General features: G+C 36.9%; 1 protein-coding gene across 1 annotated transcript in view; it reads right to left on the bottom strand.

The window, feature by feature from the left end:
• The window catches only part of GBE1 (1,4-alpha-glucan branching enzyme 1), a 308,114-nt gene that overhangs the window by 135,214 nt on the left and 151,566 nt on the right, over positions 1-21,334 (bottom strand). The window lies entirely within an intron of this gene.

Consider the following 21,334-nt stretch of genomic DNA (forward strand, 5'->3'; position numbering starts at 1 on the left):
TAACCATGCTTAACATCTGCAAGGAACCAAAATATGAAGCAGTCTATGATTAATCTGTAGTTCTGAGATTCTAAATATAATACACACATAAATATACAAATCCATGCATAAATAATGAGAACACAAGAAAACCTCCTAGTGGATATCCATATGAACCAGTTTGTATCCACAAGGAAACATAATTTAAAACTACGAGAATCAGATTTTCATTTTCCACGGGATGTTAATGCATCCTGTGTAGAGTGGATAAAGAGCCACATCCACCTGATTTGTTGCCAGTGTCTCTGAATTGCCCAGGTTTATGCTCCAATAGCCTCAAAGGTTCACATTTCTTAAGGCAATCTTAGAGCTGCAGCCAAGTTTTCTGACATGCCAAAATAATCAGCACAGCAGTGGGAAAAGCCAACTACAGGGAGACAGAGAGAACTCCAAGAGAAAGCCACAGCTACACTTTTCCTGACATAGACCCAGGTGCTCCCCTGACTTGGAGCCTTACTCTCCTTGTGTTATTTCAATAAAATTAATAAATTAAAAAAAAAAAAAAGCTTGGGGGAAAGCAAGAAAAAAGAAGGGTGGAAGGGAAACAGAACAGATATAATGCTTCACTCTTACCTTGATGGAAACTATCCTCAGGTCTTTACCAATTCAGAAACCTCTATTGTGACACTAAGGATTACTTCTTAAAGTATATGGTTCTGACTGAGATTCTTATTTTTATTTAATTAATTTGCTTTTAGTTATTTGGAACACACACACACAGGGAGAGAGAGAGAGAGAGAGAGAGAGAGAGAGAGAGAGAGAGAGAATTTTCCATCTGCTGATTTATACCCCAAATTCCTGTGAAAGCCAGGGCTGGGCCAGGTGGAAGCCAGGTTTCCCACATGGGTGGCAGATACACAATTACTTGAGCCATCACATTTTACTTCCCAGGGTGTATGTTAGCAGAAAGAGTTTTGAGCGTACTCTTCATTCAAACCCAGGATGTCCAATATAGGATGTGAGTATATCAAGTGGCTTCTAAACCTCTCCATTAAATACCTTCTAAACCTCTCCATTAAATACCTTCATGTATTTTTCCATTGTCTGTGATCTTTTACTACTGTACAACTAGGCTGTTGGCAGCAAATGAAGTCTATATATTAAGAGTTTTAAAAACTATATAGGGTAAGTGGGTATTTAGCTTAGCAGCTGGTTCAAGAATCGGCTCCTCCACTTCTGACTCAGTATAATACACCTGGGAAGGCAACTGATGTTTGCCCAAGTCCTTGGGTCCCTGCTGCCCACGTGGGACACCAGGATGGTGGTCAGGGCTCCTGGCGTTGGCCTGGCGCAGCCTCAGTTGTTGAAGGTATTTTGGGAATGACCAACAGATGGAAGGTCCCTCTCTCTTTCTCTCTCTCTCTCTCTTCCTCCTTCTCTCCCTCCCACCTCTCCTCCCTCCCACTCTCCTTCCCACTTTCTCTCCCTCTCCCTCTCTGTCACTCGACTTTTGAAAAAAAAAATTCAAAAAGTCTCAAAGGTGGGGTGGGGCATGAACCATGAACAAGCATTTCAGTGGAACAGATTTTATACTGGCAAAGTTAAGGAGAAAGGAATTTTTAATGAGGATAGAAAAATACTATCAGGTGACAGTTAGACAATGGATACACCAGGCAGAGGGACAGGCACACATAGAGACACCAGAGAAGAAAAAAACACCTGAGTATCTGGAGCTCAGTGAGCAGGAGGAAGAGCAGGTCAAGAGGAGGCCAGAGGCAGACTGTTTAACACCCCTAGGATGTACTCAGATACTCTTTAAAACCTCTCCTGAGTTCACTGAAGTGCTTCAAGGTTAAAGAATTTGAGAAATGAAGTAGTATTGTATAGCACTTACTAGGATATTCAAAATGCACATTTGCTAATTAAGGATTCAAAGAGGTTCAATGATAAAGAAAAGCATTGGGCTTGATTTAATTCAGGGTTTTCCAAAGTTGAACACTGAACACTCTTCATGGGACATACTTATTGATATCCTGCTGAACTTTCCTCCTTGCGGGATCACTTTCCAAAGTAGTTACATGGAACAAAGAGCTAAGATAAACCTGGGTGCCATTGTTACTTCATGAATGAAGTGAAACATCATTTTCTATATCTGGGAATAAAAGGCTCTAAAATGTTAAAAGAAAAAAAGTATGTCTTCGTAGAGATAAAAGGTTTCATTTTTATTCCATTGAACAAACATATGACTGTCTACTGTCTGGCACACTCTGGGTTACTTGCTAGGCAACAGAGTTATTAGATATAAATGCCTATATTCTAATTTGGCAGAGTCAGAAGGCACCAATGTATTTATTTATGTGTCCCACAAATCTTTGCCTCAACAAGTCCCAGCATTGTCCTGAGTGATAAAGGAGGAAACAAGAAAAACATGGTCTTTGCCCTGCTGAAATGTACTTTTTTGCTCATTAACAAAATTAATTAAAAGTACACTAAATACTAACAATGCAAATCAATAACTCAAATAGTAAAATGCATATTAATATTTAAGAGAATGAAGGTGGAGAATAATACCACTGAACACAGGGAGAAGAGTAGGAAAGAAAACCTAGAACTTAGAAATAATTTGGAAGTAAAATGAAAAGGAATTATAAAGGCTAAGTGGATATATGTTCGGTTTGAAGGAATCCTATATTTGAACACAACAAAGTCTGATTATAGAACAAACCATGGCAGTTATAACAAATAATACTACATGTATTATTATTATTATTACATGCCAGGAACCATTCTAATAATTTCACATGTTTTAAATCCCCTAACAGGTCCATGAAATAGGTACCTTTGAAATAGGCAGGTGTACCCTTGTAGGCCAGACCTACGAGATGGGACTCTGGAAAATCCAGATGCCGAATGGTTTACTGATGGCAGCAGCTATATGAGGGAAGGAGTTAGAAAGGCAGACAATAGAAGCCCAAGCACTACCACACAATACTTGAGCCCAAAAGGTGGAGCTTATTGCATTGACTAGGGCTTTACAACTAGGAAAAGGTCAGCGAGTTAATATAGATAGATAGATAGATAGATAGATAGATAGATAGATTCCAGATATGCTTTCCTTGTGTTACATGCACACACAGCAATCTGGAAAGAGAGGGGCTTACTGACCCCTGTTAAATATGGAAAAGAGATACTGGCTCTACTTCAGGCAGTACTGGAGCCTGTAGAGGTGGCTGTCATCCACTGCAAGGGACATCAGAAGGGAGATAATTATGTTAACCAGAGAAATGCATTAGCAGATAGAGCAGCTACACAGGAAAGTTTGGAAAGGGCCCTTATACCTCAATCTGTGGAAGTGGTTAAGGAACCACACTATACGGAGCCTGAGATGAATGGGCCCAACAGAGAGGCTATACTAAAAATGCAAATGGATGGTGGATGCTAAATCATAAAATTATGCTACCAATGGCCACTCAATGGAAAATTATTAAGGAAAAACACAACTCTACCCACTTGGGAAGAGATGCCTTAACACAATTGGTCTCCCGAGCTTTTGGGGGAAAAGGACTCAATACGGTCATAAAGGAAGTGACTCGCTCTTGCCCACTATGTTTACAAAATAACCCTGGCCACGTAAGGCCACCTCCCTTGTTGACTCCTGTGCAGAGGAGGGGAACATGCCCAGGTGAAGATTGGCAGGTTGATTTTACCAATATGCCCCCAACAAGCAACTATAGGTACCTTCTAGTCTTTATTGTTACTTTTACAGGATGGATAGAGGCCTTTTCAACCCTAACGGAGAAATCACACAAGGTGCTTAAAGCCATGTTGAAAGACACTGTGCCACGCTTTGGACTCCCACGGTCACTCCAGAGTGACAATGGACCTTCATTTATATCTAAAATAACCCAGCAGAACCCAGCAGCTTTCTGAGAATAATGGTGGCCATGCAGAAGACAGTGAGGATGGCAGTGACTAAAAGAGATCCAGCTCCTGAAGTGAATTCATTAGATGAGATAGGCAGAGACTCCCAGACCGAGAACAGGCAGGGTCTGCGCCCCTAATCAGCAGGAAGTAGCTACAGAAGATGGAGACTCAACGCCCATCAACATCCCCTTAAGATTAAGGTCTGGAGTCTCTGAGGGAGGAATGAAGTAGGCAGGCATACAGGTTGGAGTTGACCGAATTTGTGAACTGTAAGACCACACCCCTGTGTGACCTCATGCTCCTACCTGATGCCTTTGCCACGCCCTTGTGTGGCCTCATTCCCCTACCTGGCCGTACCGGGGTGCCCACCAGCCAATCAGGTTAATTGACCACTCCCCTTTGGAGTGGGTTAAAAGCCTGGGGTACAGTGTGCCCACCCCTGCTCTTTTTCCCTGGCTTCTTGCTAGGAAGGGGCTTGCTGTAGCCCCACGCCTCCAGGGCGCATGGCCTTTGGGCCATGTGCTCTAGGCTTCCTGGCCTAGATGCTCATCCACGTGGCTGGTTCCTGGTGCACGGTATGAACCCCCATTCACTTCTCTCTCCTAAATAAAGCTCTCACTCTCCTATGCACCCTTCTCGCTAAATAAAAGCTTAAAACGTACCATGCTGCCTTGTTTATCTGTGCCGGTATTTAGAATTCTTCTCTAAATATTAGGCAAGAACCCTCTTGGGCTTATTAATATCGGGGATTTAGTAATAAGCCCGTGGTAAAATTGTAAGGCACCCCAAATTCTGGTAATACATGTGGCACCCCGGCTAGCATTTCTATGGAACTTTAAGGGGCCACATTTTAGTGTGAATTTTAGGGGGTCTTGTCCGATATGACCTTTTCAATCACCATTTTAAAGAATGTGGGGTAAGCTTTAGGCACACAGCTAAGATGCTGCTTGGGATATCCACATCCCTTATTGGGGATCCTAGGATTGAATCCCATCTCTACTCCAAATCCAGCTTCCTGTTAATGCATACCCTGGCAGGTACCAAATTACAGCCCAAGAATTGCAGATTCTGCCACCCATGTGGGAGACCCAGATGGAATTGCAAGCTCTTGGCTTCAACCTGGCTCAGCCCTGGCTATTGCTGGCATTTATGGAGTGAACCAGCAGATGAAGACCTTTGTCTACCTCTCTTTCTTCTCTCTGCCTTTCAAATAAATAATTAATATCGAATATTCAGGCACAGAGGAACTGGTGACCAACTCTCCTCAAGTTAGAGATGGGCCATTTCTTCCATAAGGGTTTCTATGAGAACTCCAATGCCCATTCAGACTCAGGTGAATCTGGTGTCTATATACTCAACCACCAGGATGTCATCCTGTGTTGCATTAGTATATGCATTATGTATCATCCTCATTAGACATTACATTCCCTGAAAATAGGAATCATCTCTCTTCTTCAAGTTGACAGGTCTAACATAGTCTCTGTAGCACAGAAGGTACTTAATGATTCAAACAATGAATGCTATGGCCATGGAAGACATAACTCAGGAAAGTTATAGATAAAAAAAGTGTAGAAGACTCGTTGGAACCATGTGGAATCCAACAAAGATAACATAAATTTCTGGAAAATTTGAGAATCCAAATTATCACAGTATGTAATTGGCAAATGATGAAAAGCAGAAACTCTAAGGCAAAATGTCAGAGTCAGTTATGAGTTTCTTCATTACTGCTAACAGACATGGTTTTCTCTAAGTAAATGATGCTCGCATATTTATAACATTAATAATCTTTAAAAATATATGATAAAATTCATTTTACTTGATTAGTCTTTCATAATATAGTTATCTGTTCTACTCATCATTTAAATAAATAGCCTACTTTTTAAAATATGAAAGAGAAAGCATTTATATCATTTACAACAGAGGATGTTGCTAAATTATTTATTTCATCTTAATCCCAGAATAACTGAATCATTCATTCTAAGTCCCTGATATCTGGGTCATTTGTGAGAGAGAAAAAATTGCCAAAATAAATAAATTTATGTGTTTATTGACTGAAAAATTGGTGTTTATTATGCTGGCAGTTATACAGAACAATTCTAGGCTAGTGGTTAATAAATGTCGATGAACATTTTGTTTAAATTTCATGTTATTACCAATTTCTTGAGAAACAGAAGTTTAGTACTTTTCATAAAACATATACTTTTACTACTGAATTGATTGCTTCTGAGTTTATTGAAAAATAAAATGGCATTTCAATGGACTAGCTCAATAATTTGATGTAAATTTGCCCAATCTAATGAATTACAAAACCGCAACAGCAAGAGCATTCAGACCACTGCTATACTCCAGTCAATGTGTTACCCTCTACGCTCCACATGGGACTTGAGCACTTGAAATGATGCTAGGGCAGCTGCAAAACCGGATTCTTAATTGTAATTTACATTGAAGAAAATTGATATTTAAAAACTGACAATTCCATTACTGCAAAACCAAAATAAATGTGGAACAACTTGGAATATGAATCTAATTTTAACTATAAGTTTTATGAAGTTTATATATATATATATCAAGTATTTATGATGAATATTTAACATCTGAATTGAGATGTACCACAGTACAAAATATAGGATGGAATTCAAGGTCTTAGTAACCAAAAAAGTTAAATATCTTATTTTTAATTGACTTTTACATTTTTCTATTGATTATATGAAAATGATACTTGATATAGATAATTCTATAAAATGTATTAATATATTTCAGCTATTTTATATTTAATATGACTATGAAAATATTTAAAATTTCATATATGGCTTACGTTTATCTAGGACTATGTTGGTCAATATTATCCTTAGCAGGACCACTGGACCTGATCTCTATTTCACAAACTTACTTCAGGTACACCTCACTTATTTTTTTCATTGACCCTCACCAACCAATAGTGGGCTAGCAGCATACTGTTCTGTTAGTCCTTGTTCCAAGTGGCCAGCAAGGACTGCAGTCCTGGAAGCATCTCTTGCCACTCTATGACCTGGATGTATTTGCTATGCTCATCGCTGGCTTCCAGGTGTACTTCATTTCATTTTTTTCATTGACCCTCACCAACCAATAATGGGCTAGCAGCATACTGTTCTGTTAGTCCTTGTTCCAAGTGGCCAGCAAGGACTGCAGTCCTGGAAGCATCTCTTGCCACTCTATGACCTGGATGTATTTGCTATGCTCATCGCTGGCTTCCAGGTGTACTTCATTTCATCACTATGCCCCCTGTACTCTCTTCAAATGAGGTTACTGCTGGGAAGGCCAGGGAAACATACAAAGAAATGAGCTATTTCTGATTGCCATTTAGATGTTACCACAGATACTAGTAGAAAAACCTATGGCAGAAGCCAGTAAGACAAACTTGAGTTCTACCACCCCCATGCCAATGAATAAGGCAACTGTTAATAAAAACATTTTGTCAGTAAAGAAAACCATCAGGGGCAAATGCTATGCCAGGGTGGACATCAGCAAAACAAATATATATAGGAGTTCCTTACTCATAACCACCACCTTAACCAAAGGAGGGGAGACTGGGAGAGCTAAGCAGGCCTTTCTTACCTGAGTTAAACTGGATGACATTATAGAAAACTGCTGAGTCATTCAAAAAATTTGTCACCTCATTCCGTTATTGGGAAAACTGAAATATTTGATTTATAGCAAATGATCTGCGAATAAAAATCTCTCTTCTCAACAGATCAGCACAAAACTGGGTCCTGATTCAAAATGTAAAATAAGCAGGATAGTGAAATCCATAGCTCAATAATAAATTGCCTTTCACAACTAGAAACTTGAGAAATAATAGTATTAGGTACAGGGATGTTTCATATATTCTATCTTGGGGAAGAACAAAGGAGTCCACAGAAATAACATCTTCTTAATAATCTCTCATTAAAAAACAATTGACAGATAACTTTAACTTAATCATTACAGTAATATTTACAAATGTTAAATTTTTAATAGGAACACTTTGAAATTGCATTTTAGTTTTTACTGGCAACTGAAAAATAAATTTTTGAACACAACTTCAAGTTTTTTTTTTTTTTAATGACTCGGGTTCATTATGACCACTTACTATCTACTTGCAATTTAATGATGCCCGTAGGGACAATTACAGTATGCAGAGCTGTTTGCTGCTGTACCTAAGTGGCCTCACAATGCTGCATTTTCAGTTCTGATTTTTGACCTTGATAGGAGGTCTCTCATTGCACTCAGCTGTGACTTTTCAATACTGTTGGATGCTGTCCATGATAAGTCATCTCTACAACTGTTCCTGACATTGTACTTCTATCGCAAATAACTTGAGGTATTTTTAAAAACTCCTAGAGCCACAATGAGCAAAGACTCACAGTATGTTTTGACTCAGAGAAAAAAATGTTATTCCTTGTTTTCATGCCTCCATGTTTCAGAGGACTAGGCAAGTTAGCATGTCTGCCCAAAAGATGGTTATACCCATGATATTAACAATGACAATTAGCACTACTACTAAGTTAGAAGCACTGAGATAAGTGTGCCGATGAAGGTAAATTATAATCTTATTTTACATAGGAGAAAGTTAAACTTAGAAAGATTAATTAACCTGGCTGTGGTTACATGCTAGTAAGTGGTAAATTGCATTTAAGCCCTTCCTGAAAATGCTCACAAGAACAAACTCATGTCCACTCCTAATACTACCTGTGAGGTCAATAGCTATATATATGAACATCTTTAAATTATTTATAATGTAGCTAGAAGGTACTAAAACAAATAAGCATTACTAAATTTAACTATCTAGATTTCTTCAATAAACTTACATTTTGCCTAATTTAATCTCTCTCTCTTTTTTTTAAAGATTTCAGTTGTTCATTTGAAAGGCAGTGAAACAAGAGACAGGGACAAAGAGATCTTCTTCCAACCACTGGTTCATTTCCCAAATGGCTGCAAAAGTCAGATCTGGGCCAGGCTGAGGCAGGAGCCAGGAACTCCATCTGGGTCTTCCACATGGCGTGGTAGAGGCCAAAGCATTTGATACATGTTTCACTGCTTCCATCAGCAGAAAGCAGGATCAGAAGCAGAGCAGTCAGGACTCAAATTGGTTCTTCAATATGGGATGCCAGCATTACAAGCCTCAGCTTAACTTGCTGTACCACAACATGTGCCCTGAGCCTAATCCTAAAATACCTGGTGCTTTGTTTATTCAACTATTAATTGAACCAAGGATATATTACATAATTCTGCCAAATTTGGCCTTATAAAATTAAGTTTATAAAATTCCCATTGCTGGTTGAGTAATAATAATTTATTTAAGCTATAAAGTGTCTACTACATTTCATTATTTATTAGTTTTAAAATGAGGAGATTTCATATAAAACGTGGACTTTTGACTTCTTTTAAGTAAATAGATATGGCAAAGTGTGTCCTCTTCCTCACATTGAGAACAACTGGCAGGGGGTTGTGAGTCCTTGCTCACTTACTTGTTTTGGGTAGTCTACAAGTGCCCCCTGGCCTGCTTTCTTTGATTACATGCCTGGTTTGTGAGTCCTTCCTGCATCCTTTGGAAAAAAAAAATCCCTCAAAGTACTACTCAAGCTTTCTAAGATTTTCTGCATTTTAGTTTGTCATACATTTGTAACTATTTTATGCAGTCTGATCCACTGTCTTGTGGTTCACAACCGTATAAATACTATTTTCATAATGACTTTCTTATACATGAAACCAAGATTAAAGAGAGGTAAAGGTTCCAAAACCGACTGTTTTATGTTACATCTTTAATAACATTTATTATTATCATTATCATCACTATTAATTTTGGCTGGCAGTATCTTGCTAGCTTTCTTCACTGATTTCAGTTGTAAGCCAACAGGTAACCTATGAAACCCTTCTGCAGTGTTGCTCTATGGCAAGCATGATGGTTGAAAGTTTGTAAGAGTGGAAGAGAAAGAACAGTGGGGTTGGAGGAACATTACATTAAATAAGATGAATGCAATAAACTTTACCTTCACAGTTAATGAACAATAAATATAAATATACCACTGAATTTAAAAACAAAACAAGTAGAATGCACATTGTGATAGGTTCAAAAATTAAGATGGGATAGTGATTGGTGTAATTTTTATTTTTAAATTTTACTTACTTATTTTTTGCTTTATTTAAAAGGCAGAGAGAGAGAGAGAACACACACACACACACACACATCTTCAATCTGCTAGTTTGCTCCTCCAATGTCCCCAACCACTGGAGCTGGGCCATGGCCAGGCCAGACAAGAGCTCAAAACTGCATCTGCGTCTGCCATGTGGGCAGCAGGGACTCAAGTACTTGAGCCATCATCTGCTGCCTCCCACAGTGTCCATTATGAGGAAGCTGGATCAGAAGTGGAGCCAGAAAGTAAACCAGGCACTCTGATATGGTATACAGGCGCTCCACGCAGAGTCTTAACTTCTGAGCCAAACACCCATCCCTGGCAAGGGGCTCTGGAGGAATTACTTTATGAGGTGGTCAGGGAAGTATGTAAAACAACTGGGGCCTGGAAACTGAAAGATACATTATAAAGGACATTGCTGTAATCATCCTGATCATCATCACTGCACAAAGACCAGTTAAACCCAGCTGGCCAGTTTGTTGGCCTTTATTGCTCTGCTTAACACTGTATTCAGTCTCGGAAAAATTGGCTTATGTTGTTTGGTTTCCTAAAGCACTTTGAAAAAAACGTTGGCTGCCAACCACCTCCAAGCTTTACTGATGCTTCCACTATACAGGAATTTGAAAAGCTACACAGGCATAGGCCTAATTTTGAGGAGCCAATTTAAGCCAGGAGACAATGAAAGAAATTCTAAGGCTGGCAGCTTTTATTATACATGGATAAAAGAAAAAAAAAAGTAAAAGGACTAAATACTCAAGGAAGAACTCAAGACAGAAAACCTAGACATTATAAAATGTGGATCGGAAATTCAGAAGTCAGAGAAAAACACATCTGATCACTGACCTAAATTACTGGGGAGAGGAAGCTATAAAAATGTATAATTTTATATACTTATCAGTATGTGCCTATTAAAAGTTATGAGATTCCTGAATTTTCTGAAACTAAGTGGCTCAATATAACATGGCTTATTTATGTGCAGCCTAACAGTAAGGAAATCGTCCAGCTAGAAATCCATGAAATATCTCTTCATAACTTCAAAGCTGTTAGCCCAAACTCTAAAAAACACACGTTTCAACAAGCTGTTTTGTTACACAGAGATAAAAACAGAAAAACTGATTTTTTTCACTTTTTACCTGCTTGTTTAAAAAGGTCATAAGCAATGTCAGCAATCTTATTGCTATAGACTCCACATAGCTCCCAGACTTAGATGGGAAAATCATTTGATTCAGGACCTTAAGACCATTTTCACAAGAATGTGCCACTGTCTTAAGCTGAAGAAGCTGCTTTGGGTTACAATGTGCAGTATTTTTCAAATTTAAGGTAACCTGTCCTACTTTAGAGTGTGTTTGCATTAGGGAAGGTGAGTGTTTTAAGGGAATCAGACCTAAATACTCAAGATACTTTCACAATATCCCCAAGCACCTAAATTTTTGACTTGTGGAGAATAACAGAGGTCTATAATACCAGGAACAAAGTTTATACAAAGACAGTAAATCCGTACCCTTGTGCTATACTGCATCAATAGGAATCTTTCTACTAGGCTCAATAATCTCATAAAACCTGTGAAAGAAGTTATATTCTGCTATTCAAACTCAAATCCAGACAGATTAGATTGATACAGCAACTTTCTTAATCTCTTTTACAAAACAGAATTAGTCTGTCTGAATTTTGAAGCTAACTCTACTTTCTATGAAATAGTAGATTAAACTTTTTCCTTAATCACACTGAAAGAGTTCTTGTTTAAATAAGACTTCTACTAAAAGTAAAAGAAAAAAATACTGTAAGAGAAGAAAACAGTAAGATTTTTCATGGGCCACCCAATATTTTTGGAAGTCGTTAAAAATATTAATGTGATCTTGATGTTCTTAACGAAGAACAGGCATAAGTTACAATTTTTTTTTTTAAATTTTCTTACTCCCTTTGGAATAGTGAGCTGTATGCTTAAGAAGATGTTTAGAATTATTTCATCATCATTCATCATTTGCTTTTTATAAAGCAAAAAGGACAGTTATTTGTACATCTAAAATGATGGTGTTATTCAATTTTAAAAATATATACACACATATAGGTATACACACACACACACACATATATATATATATATATATATATTTCTAGGTAGACCCCTTTGGCCTAATGGTTAAGGAACTGGTCAGGATGCCTGCATTCCATATCAGAGAACTTGGGTTTAATACTGGACTCAGGTTCCTGACTCTACCTTCTTGGGAGGCTGTAGTGATGGCTCAATTAATTGCATTCCTGCCATCCACAGGGCAGACCTGAATTAAGTTCTGAGCTCACAGAGGTTGGCATGGTGCGGCAAGTAATAATGCTGCTTGTGATGCTGACTTCCCATATGGGTGCCTGTTCATGTCCTGGCTGCTCTATTTCCAATCCAGCTCCTTGCAAATGGGCTCCAAAAGCAGCAGAAGATGGCCCAAGTGCTTGGGTACTTGCCACACCTGTGGGCAACCTGGATGGAGTTCCAGCGTACTGGCTTCTGTCAGGCCCTGTCCCAATCACTGTGACCACTTCGGGAATGAATCGGCGGATGAAAGATTCTCATTCTCTCCCTCCCTCTACCCCAACCTCTGTCTCTTCTTCTCTCTTTGTAACTCTGCCTTTCAAATAAATACAACTTATGCCAGAAAAAAAAAAAAAAAAGTTCCCGCTCACAGCTCAAGCTCAGCCCCACCCTGGGCCTACACTGGATTTGGAAAGTGAACCAACTGATCATCAGGGCTCTGTCTCTTTCTGTTTTTGTCTGCCTCTCAAATCAGGGATACTTTTTTAAAAAAAATTTGAATGTCTTTGTAAAAAAATTTAAATGGGAGAGGGAGCGGGAGATGGGAGGGTTGCTTGTGTGAGGGAAGTTATGGGGGAGAAAAAGCCACTGTAATCCAAAAGCTGTACTTTGGAAATTTATATTTAGTAAGTAAAAGTTAAAAAATTTTAAATGTTCTGACATTTCCTAATAATATATAAAATATTTTATTTTAGGATTTCATCTATATATAAATATACTGAAAATATGAACTCCCTGAAGAAATGGTGTATGGCAGACAATATATTTGCTAAATAAGCATATCAGATATATGAATGAATTGATCAGACTTATTTTTGATGAAAAATAACTAAGAAGTTAACTTTAATTAACCTCAACAATGGTTATATTTATTTTTTTGGTTATGGGCTGTATCAATAAAATCTCACCATATCACCATATTCTGCCATATATATGTATTTAATTGTTGATTGTATCTCTGTAGTAACATATCAAGCACACTGTAAACACACACAGTAACTTAAAATAAATATAAAACAATCAAGGTATATCTAAAATTAGGATGACTTTGTGATTTTAATAATTGTATTGTCTGTAAGAAACACCTCAATGAATTACACAGATCTAAAGGAGAAGATCAATGGCTGTAATTAGCCACATAAAATTATTTGTTTTAACTGCATCTATCATCTGTCATCTTTCCTTAAATTTATTTTCCATTTTCTCTGACATATATTTCCATTTTACCTGACATTAATCAGATGATTTTGTCACCTAAACAAAAGATGATTCATTAATATTTATTAAACAAATGAGGTTCAGACATAATCGTATTGGAACATTCTCAACACTGGGCAAAAAATGTCTTCAAGATTTGTGTGTGAAAATAAAACCTGTACTTAAATCCTTTGGGATTTTAATACTACAGCAATGGGGATTGGTGCTGGGGTTCAGCAAGCTAAGAAGCTGCTTGTGTTGCTGGCATCCCATATCAGTGTGCAGGTTGCAGTCTCGCCCAATGGGCCTCAGATCCATCTCCCTGCTAATGTGCCTGGAAACACAGTGGAAAACGGCTCAGGAGCTTAGGCCTTGCCACCCACTTGGGAGACCCAGATGGAGTTTGGGATCCTGGCTTCATTTGGCCCTCATCTGGCTGTTGTAGACATTGGAGGAATGAAAGAGAATATGGGAGATATCTCTTTCTCTCTCTCTTGCTTGGCTTTTCTAATAAATAAATTGTTAAAAAAAAAAAATTTAAACCCAGAATAAGTGTGCATGTGTGTGTGTATCTGTGTGTGTTTGTGTATTCCTTCAAACTCTTTACTCATAGCAGAACTTTGTTTAAGTGTAGTTACTTCAAATTAATGATTTTTAATACCACTTATCTCCTGAAAGGAGTGATTTTTTAAATCTATTTTTTTTCCTAAAACTTCTGAGAAACATATGCTAAAGAGGCCTCCAAATGTAGATATTTAGTAATACATCCTAGTATACATGCAACTCTTAACTTTGCCAGAGAACAGCTGTTTTCAAAAGTAGCTATACACATTTACCCATTTTATATTATTTTTGCTTTGCTATTTTGGCCATTTTCACTACAAGTTGAGCAACCCTATCTGAAAATACAAAATCCAAAGTGCTCCAAAATTTCAAACTTTGTCATTGTCAACATGGCACCACAGTGCAAAACTCCATACCTGAGTTTGTATGGCAGGTTATGGTCAAAATGCAGGCACACTAAAAATAGTGCATAAAGTTACCTTCAGACCATATATTTAAATGTATATGAAACATAAAAGAATTTCATGCTTGTATAGCCTTTACAAGTTGAACTTCCCTGATATTACAGTTTGAAATTCAAAATCTGAAACGTTTTTTAAGCACATGTCAGTACTCAATATACAAAACATTTCTGGCCCCAAGCATTTCAGATACTAAGGATACTCAGACTATATAGGAAAGAGAAGTCATTCTACCCAATGGCAAAAACACAAAGTAATAGTTAACATTAAAATAAACAATAGATCCCTCTTAGAAATAATGTTAGAGCTTTCATTCACATTCCGAATGAGTAGTTTTAAATATCTTGCAAATCATGATGGTGTCATATATATACTCATTAGCTTGTTTCTCAACATATACTGATTAAGTTCACATGTATCATTAAGAGCTGATTTGGACGGGGCTGGCATTGTGGGACAGTGAGTTGAGCTGCTACCTGCAATGCTGGCATCCAACATGGGCACTAGTTCAAGATCTGGATACTCCACTTCCAATCCAGCTATCTGCTAATGTGCCTGGAAAAGCAGCAAAAGAAGGCCCATGTGCTTGAACCCCTACCACCCATGGGGAAGACCTGATTGGAGTAAAAGGCTCCTGACTTCAGACTGGCCCAGCCCCAGAACAGAAATGGCCCAGCTCTTTCGGCCATTTGAGGAGTGAACTAGTGGATTGAAGCTTTCTGCCTCTCTCTGCCTCTCTTCTGTCTCTGTAATTCTAATTTCAAATAAATGAATAATGAAAAAAGAACTGATTTGGTCATGATATATTTTAAATATGCTAAAATTTCATTTAAAACACTTGCATCTATATTTATAGGACTGTAGTATGAATGCAAGATTGATTGAACATTCAAAATCAATGTAAATTGCCATAATAACAAACTAAATATAATTTATATTAATATACCGTATACTACTTAAGATCCCAAAATCAACCCAGAGAAGGAAAGACTCCCATGAACTTCTTTCCAAATTCTAACTTGTGGGAAAGGCATTGATGATTATACTGTCTCTACCAAGGAGCATTTTATTCTAAGTAGTTACAACCCTGAAAAAGCCAACTGGATTTACTTTTGTTTCTGGAAGGAATTTGAGTAACTCATTTAAGAGTAGAATATATTGTAGCCTAATAATAGGAGTCTCATTATGAACCCATGCTAATGGCATATGGTTATACACATTTTGTCCCAAATGTGTGTTTGAGGAGAAAAATGAGCATTAGCTCTTCTATAACTCTTTTGAGATTCAATATCTTACCTTTGAAAGAAATATTCAACAAAGAAAAGGTACTCATTTGAAGTAGCATAATAGTTACTTAAACTCAACAAATCTACACTTATCTTTTTGTCTTATCAGGTATATCTATACAGCACCAGTGGTACATGCAAATGGAATTTACAGCTGAGACCAAGTTATATCCAATACTTCTCCCTCTGGAAACTCCTAAAACTTTAGGGTGACAGATTTGTCAGAAAGTTCTCTATACCAACTCAAGGAAGGACAACCCAGTCTCTGTTATGAACTGTCATTACTAATTTAGCAGAGTTAGAAGGCAGTTCAGCTGAGTAGACAGAAAATTAAAACATGGGCAGCTCCTGATTGGAAATTTATTCATAGCAGGTAATGAAACAGCAGAGTCAGGATCTGTAGCACTACTCAGAGTGAGAGATTTAATTCTGATAACTTTGATGATGGCACTTGAATCAGCGATTATAAATGGTGACAAGTTATGACATATAGGTATGATGAATATGAGCAACATATCTCTACAGAAGTGATTCTATAAAAGATCATTTTTTCAAACAGTAAATATAAAAATTGCAAAACTTATTACAAAACTTTTTAAAAGAAGAGGTTTAAGCCCTATGCAAACCATATACCACTGTGATGTCTATTTATCAATGGATTATAATACTAACACTAATGAGTCTTCAAAGGTAAGGGGAAAGAAATAATTTATACTTAAAATATGTGATATAAATTGTAGTTTCTGATTTTACCTTCTTAAGGAAGAAATTCTAAATTATAGGCAGAATGGGTATTTTATGAAGGTGAAAATGAAGGACTGGACTTCAGTGTACTTTCAAATATGCATTTATATGAAAGGCAAAGACAGAAAAAAAGAGAAAGAGAAATGCCATCCAGAAATTCATTCTGCAAATGCTCACAACAGCCAGGGCTGGGTCAGGCCAAAAAAGGAGCCAAGGACTCAATCAAGGTCTCCCACATGGTTGGAAGAAACCTAACTACTAAGTCATCACCTGCTGCCTCCCAGGGTGTTCATTAATAGGAAGTAGGATTCAGGAACATAACTCCAACTCCAACGCTGTCACTCTCTGGGATGTGAGAACTGCAAGTGGAAGCTTAACTGCTATGCCAAAGACCTACTATAGTTTTTATTTATTTGTGTAATAATGCATATAAATGATACTCATTGAGAGGAGATGTATAGTTCGGCACATGCTCACTTAGACTTACCCCTAATGGTAGAGGTAGAAAAGTGCCAGGGAATTCCAATTCAATCCCATCAAGAGGGCATGTACCAATGCCATTTTACTAGTCAAAGTGATCAGTCAGTTCATAATTGATTAGAATGATAAAATTCAGTGTTAAAGGGATCACATAAACAAGACTAGTTTCTGCTAATAATAACTGATAGAATAAAAAGGAAAGATTCAACATGGGAAGCGGGATACATAGCAGACTCATAGAATGGCAGATGTCCTAAACAGAACTCTGGCCTCAGAATCAGCCCTTAAGGCTTTGGATCTGGCTAAAAAGCCCATGAGAATTTCTCAGGCATGGAAAGCCAAGACACTGTGGCAAAAAAGAAAAAAAAAAAGAAAGAAAAAAAAATGACCTAAATGAAAGATCTCTGTGAGTGAGATCTCAGTGGAAAGAATGGGCCATCAAAGAAGGCCCATGAAAGAAGGGCTTTCTCTGAAGGGAGGAGAGAACTTCCACTTTCACTATTGCCTTGTCTAAATAAGATAGCAGTTGGCAAACTCAAGAGGCTTCCATAGCCTTGGCAGCTCATGACAAGAGTCTCCGGTGGTTACTGACATCATAAATAAGAGTGTCAATTGTTAAATCAAAATTGGGACTCACTGTGCACCTACTCCCCACATAGGATCTCTGTCCTTAATGTGTTGTACTATGCAAATTAACATTGAAACTACTATTCAAACAGTACTCTGTAATTTGTATGTCTGTGTGGGTGCATTCTGTTGAAATCTTTACCTAGTATATACTAAGTTGATCCTCTGTATATAAAGATAATTGAAAATGAATCTTGATGAAGAATGGGATGGGAGAGGGAGTAGGAGATGGGATGGTTGAGGGTGGGAGGGAGGTTATTGGAGGAAAAGCCGCTAGAATCCAAAAGTTGTACTTTGGAAATTTATATTTATTAAATAAAAGTTGAAAAAATGATACTAACTAAATGCACTCACATATAAAGTATGTCAGTTACATTTATAAAAAAATTTATTTTGGATTCTGTATGACTTTTTATATTTTCTAATTATCTACAGTGAGTTTTTTATAATTAAAAGTATATTGTGATGAATTGCCTTTTGAGATGCATCATGGAAACTGCCATGAAAAAATTTTTCAGATAAAGTAACATGTAAAGTATCATGTTCATTGTGTATGGTCTAAATATGTTAGACTTGAGAATTTTAAAACATAGCCTTAAATTCTTTAAAGCTTTTCCAAATAAATGATGGGGTCCATATCCCCTTTCCCTTGACTCTGTGTCTTTTTGACTGCAGCATACACTGGAAATGATGCTGTACCAGTTTTCAGATCTAGACTCTAGGAAATGGAAATGCACACATCTTGTCTATTTGTAATCACACTCTTGTGATAAGGAACAAGTGTTCTGTGGTTCCCCTGGCCCGCAGCCACCAGCCACCAGCCATCACTGAATGCCTATCTGAAAATCAGCAAGAACTGTCAGTGACATCAATCATCCAGAAAGTAGATACGTTGCCTCCTAACTGAGTTACTTCAGCTGACACAACATGAAGAAGAGATTAGCTGTCTCTCCTGAGGTATGCCCAAATTTCAAACATGGGAAGAAAATACATGACTGCTGTTGTTGTAAGTTACTGAATTTTGGCCTAACTAGTCCAGTGCAACAGATAACCAAAAGTGCATAATAGGACTTTAATCATGCATGCTTAATACTATAAATAGGTTTACTGTCACAATAAAATAATGTTAAGTTACATGTGCCAAAAGTTATAAAAATAGGAAGTCAATGTAAAATTTATTTCATCAGGTTAAATCAAATTTTATCAATAAATTTTGTAATAAATTAAACATAGGTACTGAGATAATAATTCGAGAGATTGTAAGCATTTTAGTATTTTATATTTAAAAATTTTATAAATGAATTAATTTTATTACATATACTGGCTTTTTAGAATTTTATCTCTATCATTTGATGATTTAATAATTAATCATATTAACCTATGCAGAAAATAGTAATTCAATAAAATTGTAAATATTTAGAACAACATGTAGAATAAAAGAAATACATTTTAATGGAGCAATAGCTACAGAGGATCAAGACTATATAACATACAAAATATATTTTTGTGACAGGTAGAGTTAGACAGTGAGAGAGAAAGACAGAAAGGTCTTCCTTCCGTTGGTTCACCCCCCAAATGGTCACTACGGCCAGTGCACTACACGGATCTGAAGCCAGGAGCCGGGTGCTTCCTCTTGGTCTCCCATGCAGGTGCAGGGCCCAAGCTCCTGGGCCATCCTCCACTGCCTTCCCGGGCCACAGCAGAGAGCTGGACTGGAAGAGGAGCAACTGGGACAGAATCTGGAGCCCCGACCGGGACTAGAACCTGGGGTGCTGGCACCGCAGGCAGAAGATTAGCCTAGCGAGCCGTGGCACCAGCCAGAAATATTTTTGAAATGATGACAAAAATAATAAGCTAAAAATCATACTACACATGGTTTACCAAAAGTGCATGCCTGAGAAATATTAATGATTGATTCAATAAAAAAAGAAACCCACTGTTAAATAACATTGTTAGATTTGTCTCAATTACTGCAATAGAAATGTTTTTGAAAGCAGTTATGCATAATCTCATTGTTTAGAAAATTAGATAAGTTCAAATGTACTTTAAGATTTCATGGAATCAAAATACCATATATAAAATATTTTAACAAAACAAAGAATCCTTTTCTAACATAAAAATGCATCCGCTTACTAAATTTCAGCAGTTCTAAAGAAGAATTATTTTGAAACATAAAATATAACAGTTTAATATATTTCTTTTATGAGGCAAACATACAAATTTAATATGAAATATATCTCTGTCATAAGTCAGTTCTATAGTATAGTTAACCTTAATTCATCTAAATATGAACCAAAGAATTTGATTGTATAACTTGTGCAAATTCAACTTTTGTAAGATTTACTCAATAATTTAACTACAGATTTCATATCACAGAATTAGCCCATAGCTCAAGCAAACCTGGTCCCAGAACCCTGCCACCCTCTTCTGTTTTTTCTCATACATTACGTTGCTTCATCTGCCCTGAGTGACTCCTATATGGCTATTAAAATATAAAATAATATATGATAGTGAGATAAAAGTGAATCAAAATATTATTTTTCATATAAAAGCCATCCAATTTACTTTGGAAAATGGGAAGTCTTTATTTTATAAAAATACTGGCTAGAGCATTTTCCTATACTGCAAATTTTCCAAGTATGCATATGTTTATATATAATGCAATATCCAACAGAAAATTCCTTAAGCATTTCCAAATTTGCTTATTATAAAAAAATTAGTTATATAGGTCGAGTATCCCTTATATAAAATGTTTAGGACCAGAAGTAACCTGCATTTCAGGTGTTTTCAGATTTTGGAATATTTGCATAAACAAAATGAGATAAGTTCAGGATGGGACCCAAATCTAAACATGAAATTGACCTATGTTTTATGTATATACCTTATACAAATATATTGAAGGCAATTTCATGCAGTATTATTAGTGTGCCAGTGCTTTCAATGTGACCTATCACATGATATCAGGTGTGGAATTTTCCACTTGTGGCATCCTGTCAACGGTCAAAATGTTTCAAATTTTAGATCACTTTACATTTTTGGATTAAAGATGCTTAACCTGAATACTAGGTGATACTTCGCTACTTTTAATATCAATAACATCATATTTATATTATATTTTCACTCATTAAAAATAATGAACACAAGTTGATAGTACTTGGGTTTTTCTTTTTAAGTGTTGTAATAGTATGCTTATTAAATTTAATCACTTAAAATAACCTTCTAGTTAGATGGCTGAAGAGATCACAGATGTGTTCCTTTTTTTAAATTTATTTTTATTTTTTTTTCTACCAAGAAACCTTTTATTCAAGGTATACAAACTTCATGCATTTCATAAACATAACTTTAGGAACACAATGATTCTTCCCATCCTACCCCACTGCCAACCTGCACTCCCACTCTTCATCCTCCTCGCTCTTTTATCCCCATTATTATTTTTTACTAGGGTCTATTTTCGATTAACTTTATACACATCTGAAAGTTTCCCAATTCTAATATTTAGTTCCCTTGTCTCTAAGGGGGCCATAACAATAGCACCTACCATGTGTCAGCAGAGTAGCTGACACATGAAATGTGTAGCAAATACATCAAAAGCACCATACCCAACACATAGTACAT

This window comes from Lepus europaeus, chromosome 2, assembly GCF_033115175.1.
Source record: "Lepus europaeus isolate LE1 chromosome 2, mLepTim1.pri, whole genome shotgun sequence".
In the NCBI taxonomy this organism is placed as follows: domain Eukaryota; kingdom Metazoa; phylum Chordata; class Mammalia; order Lagomorpha; family Leporidae; genus Lepus; species Lepus europaeus.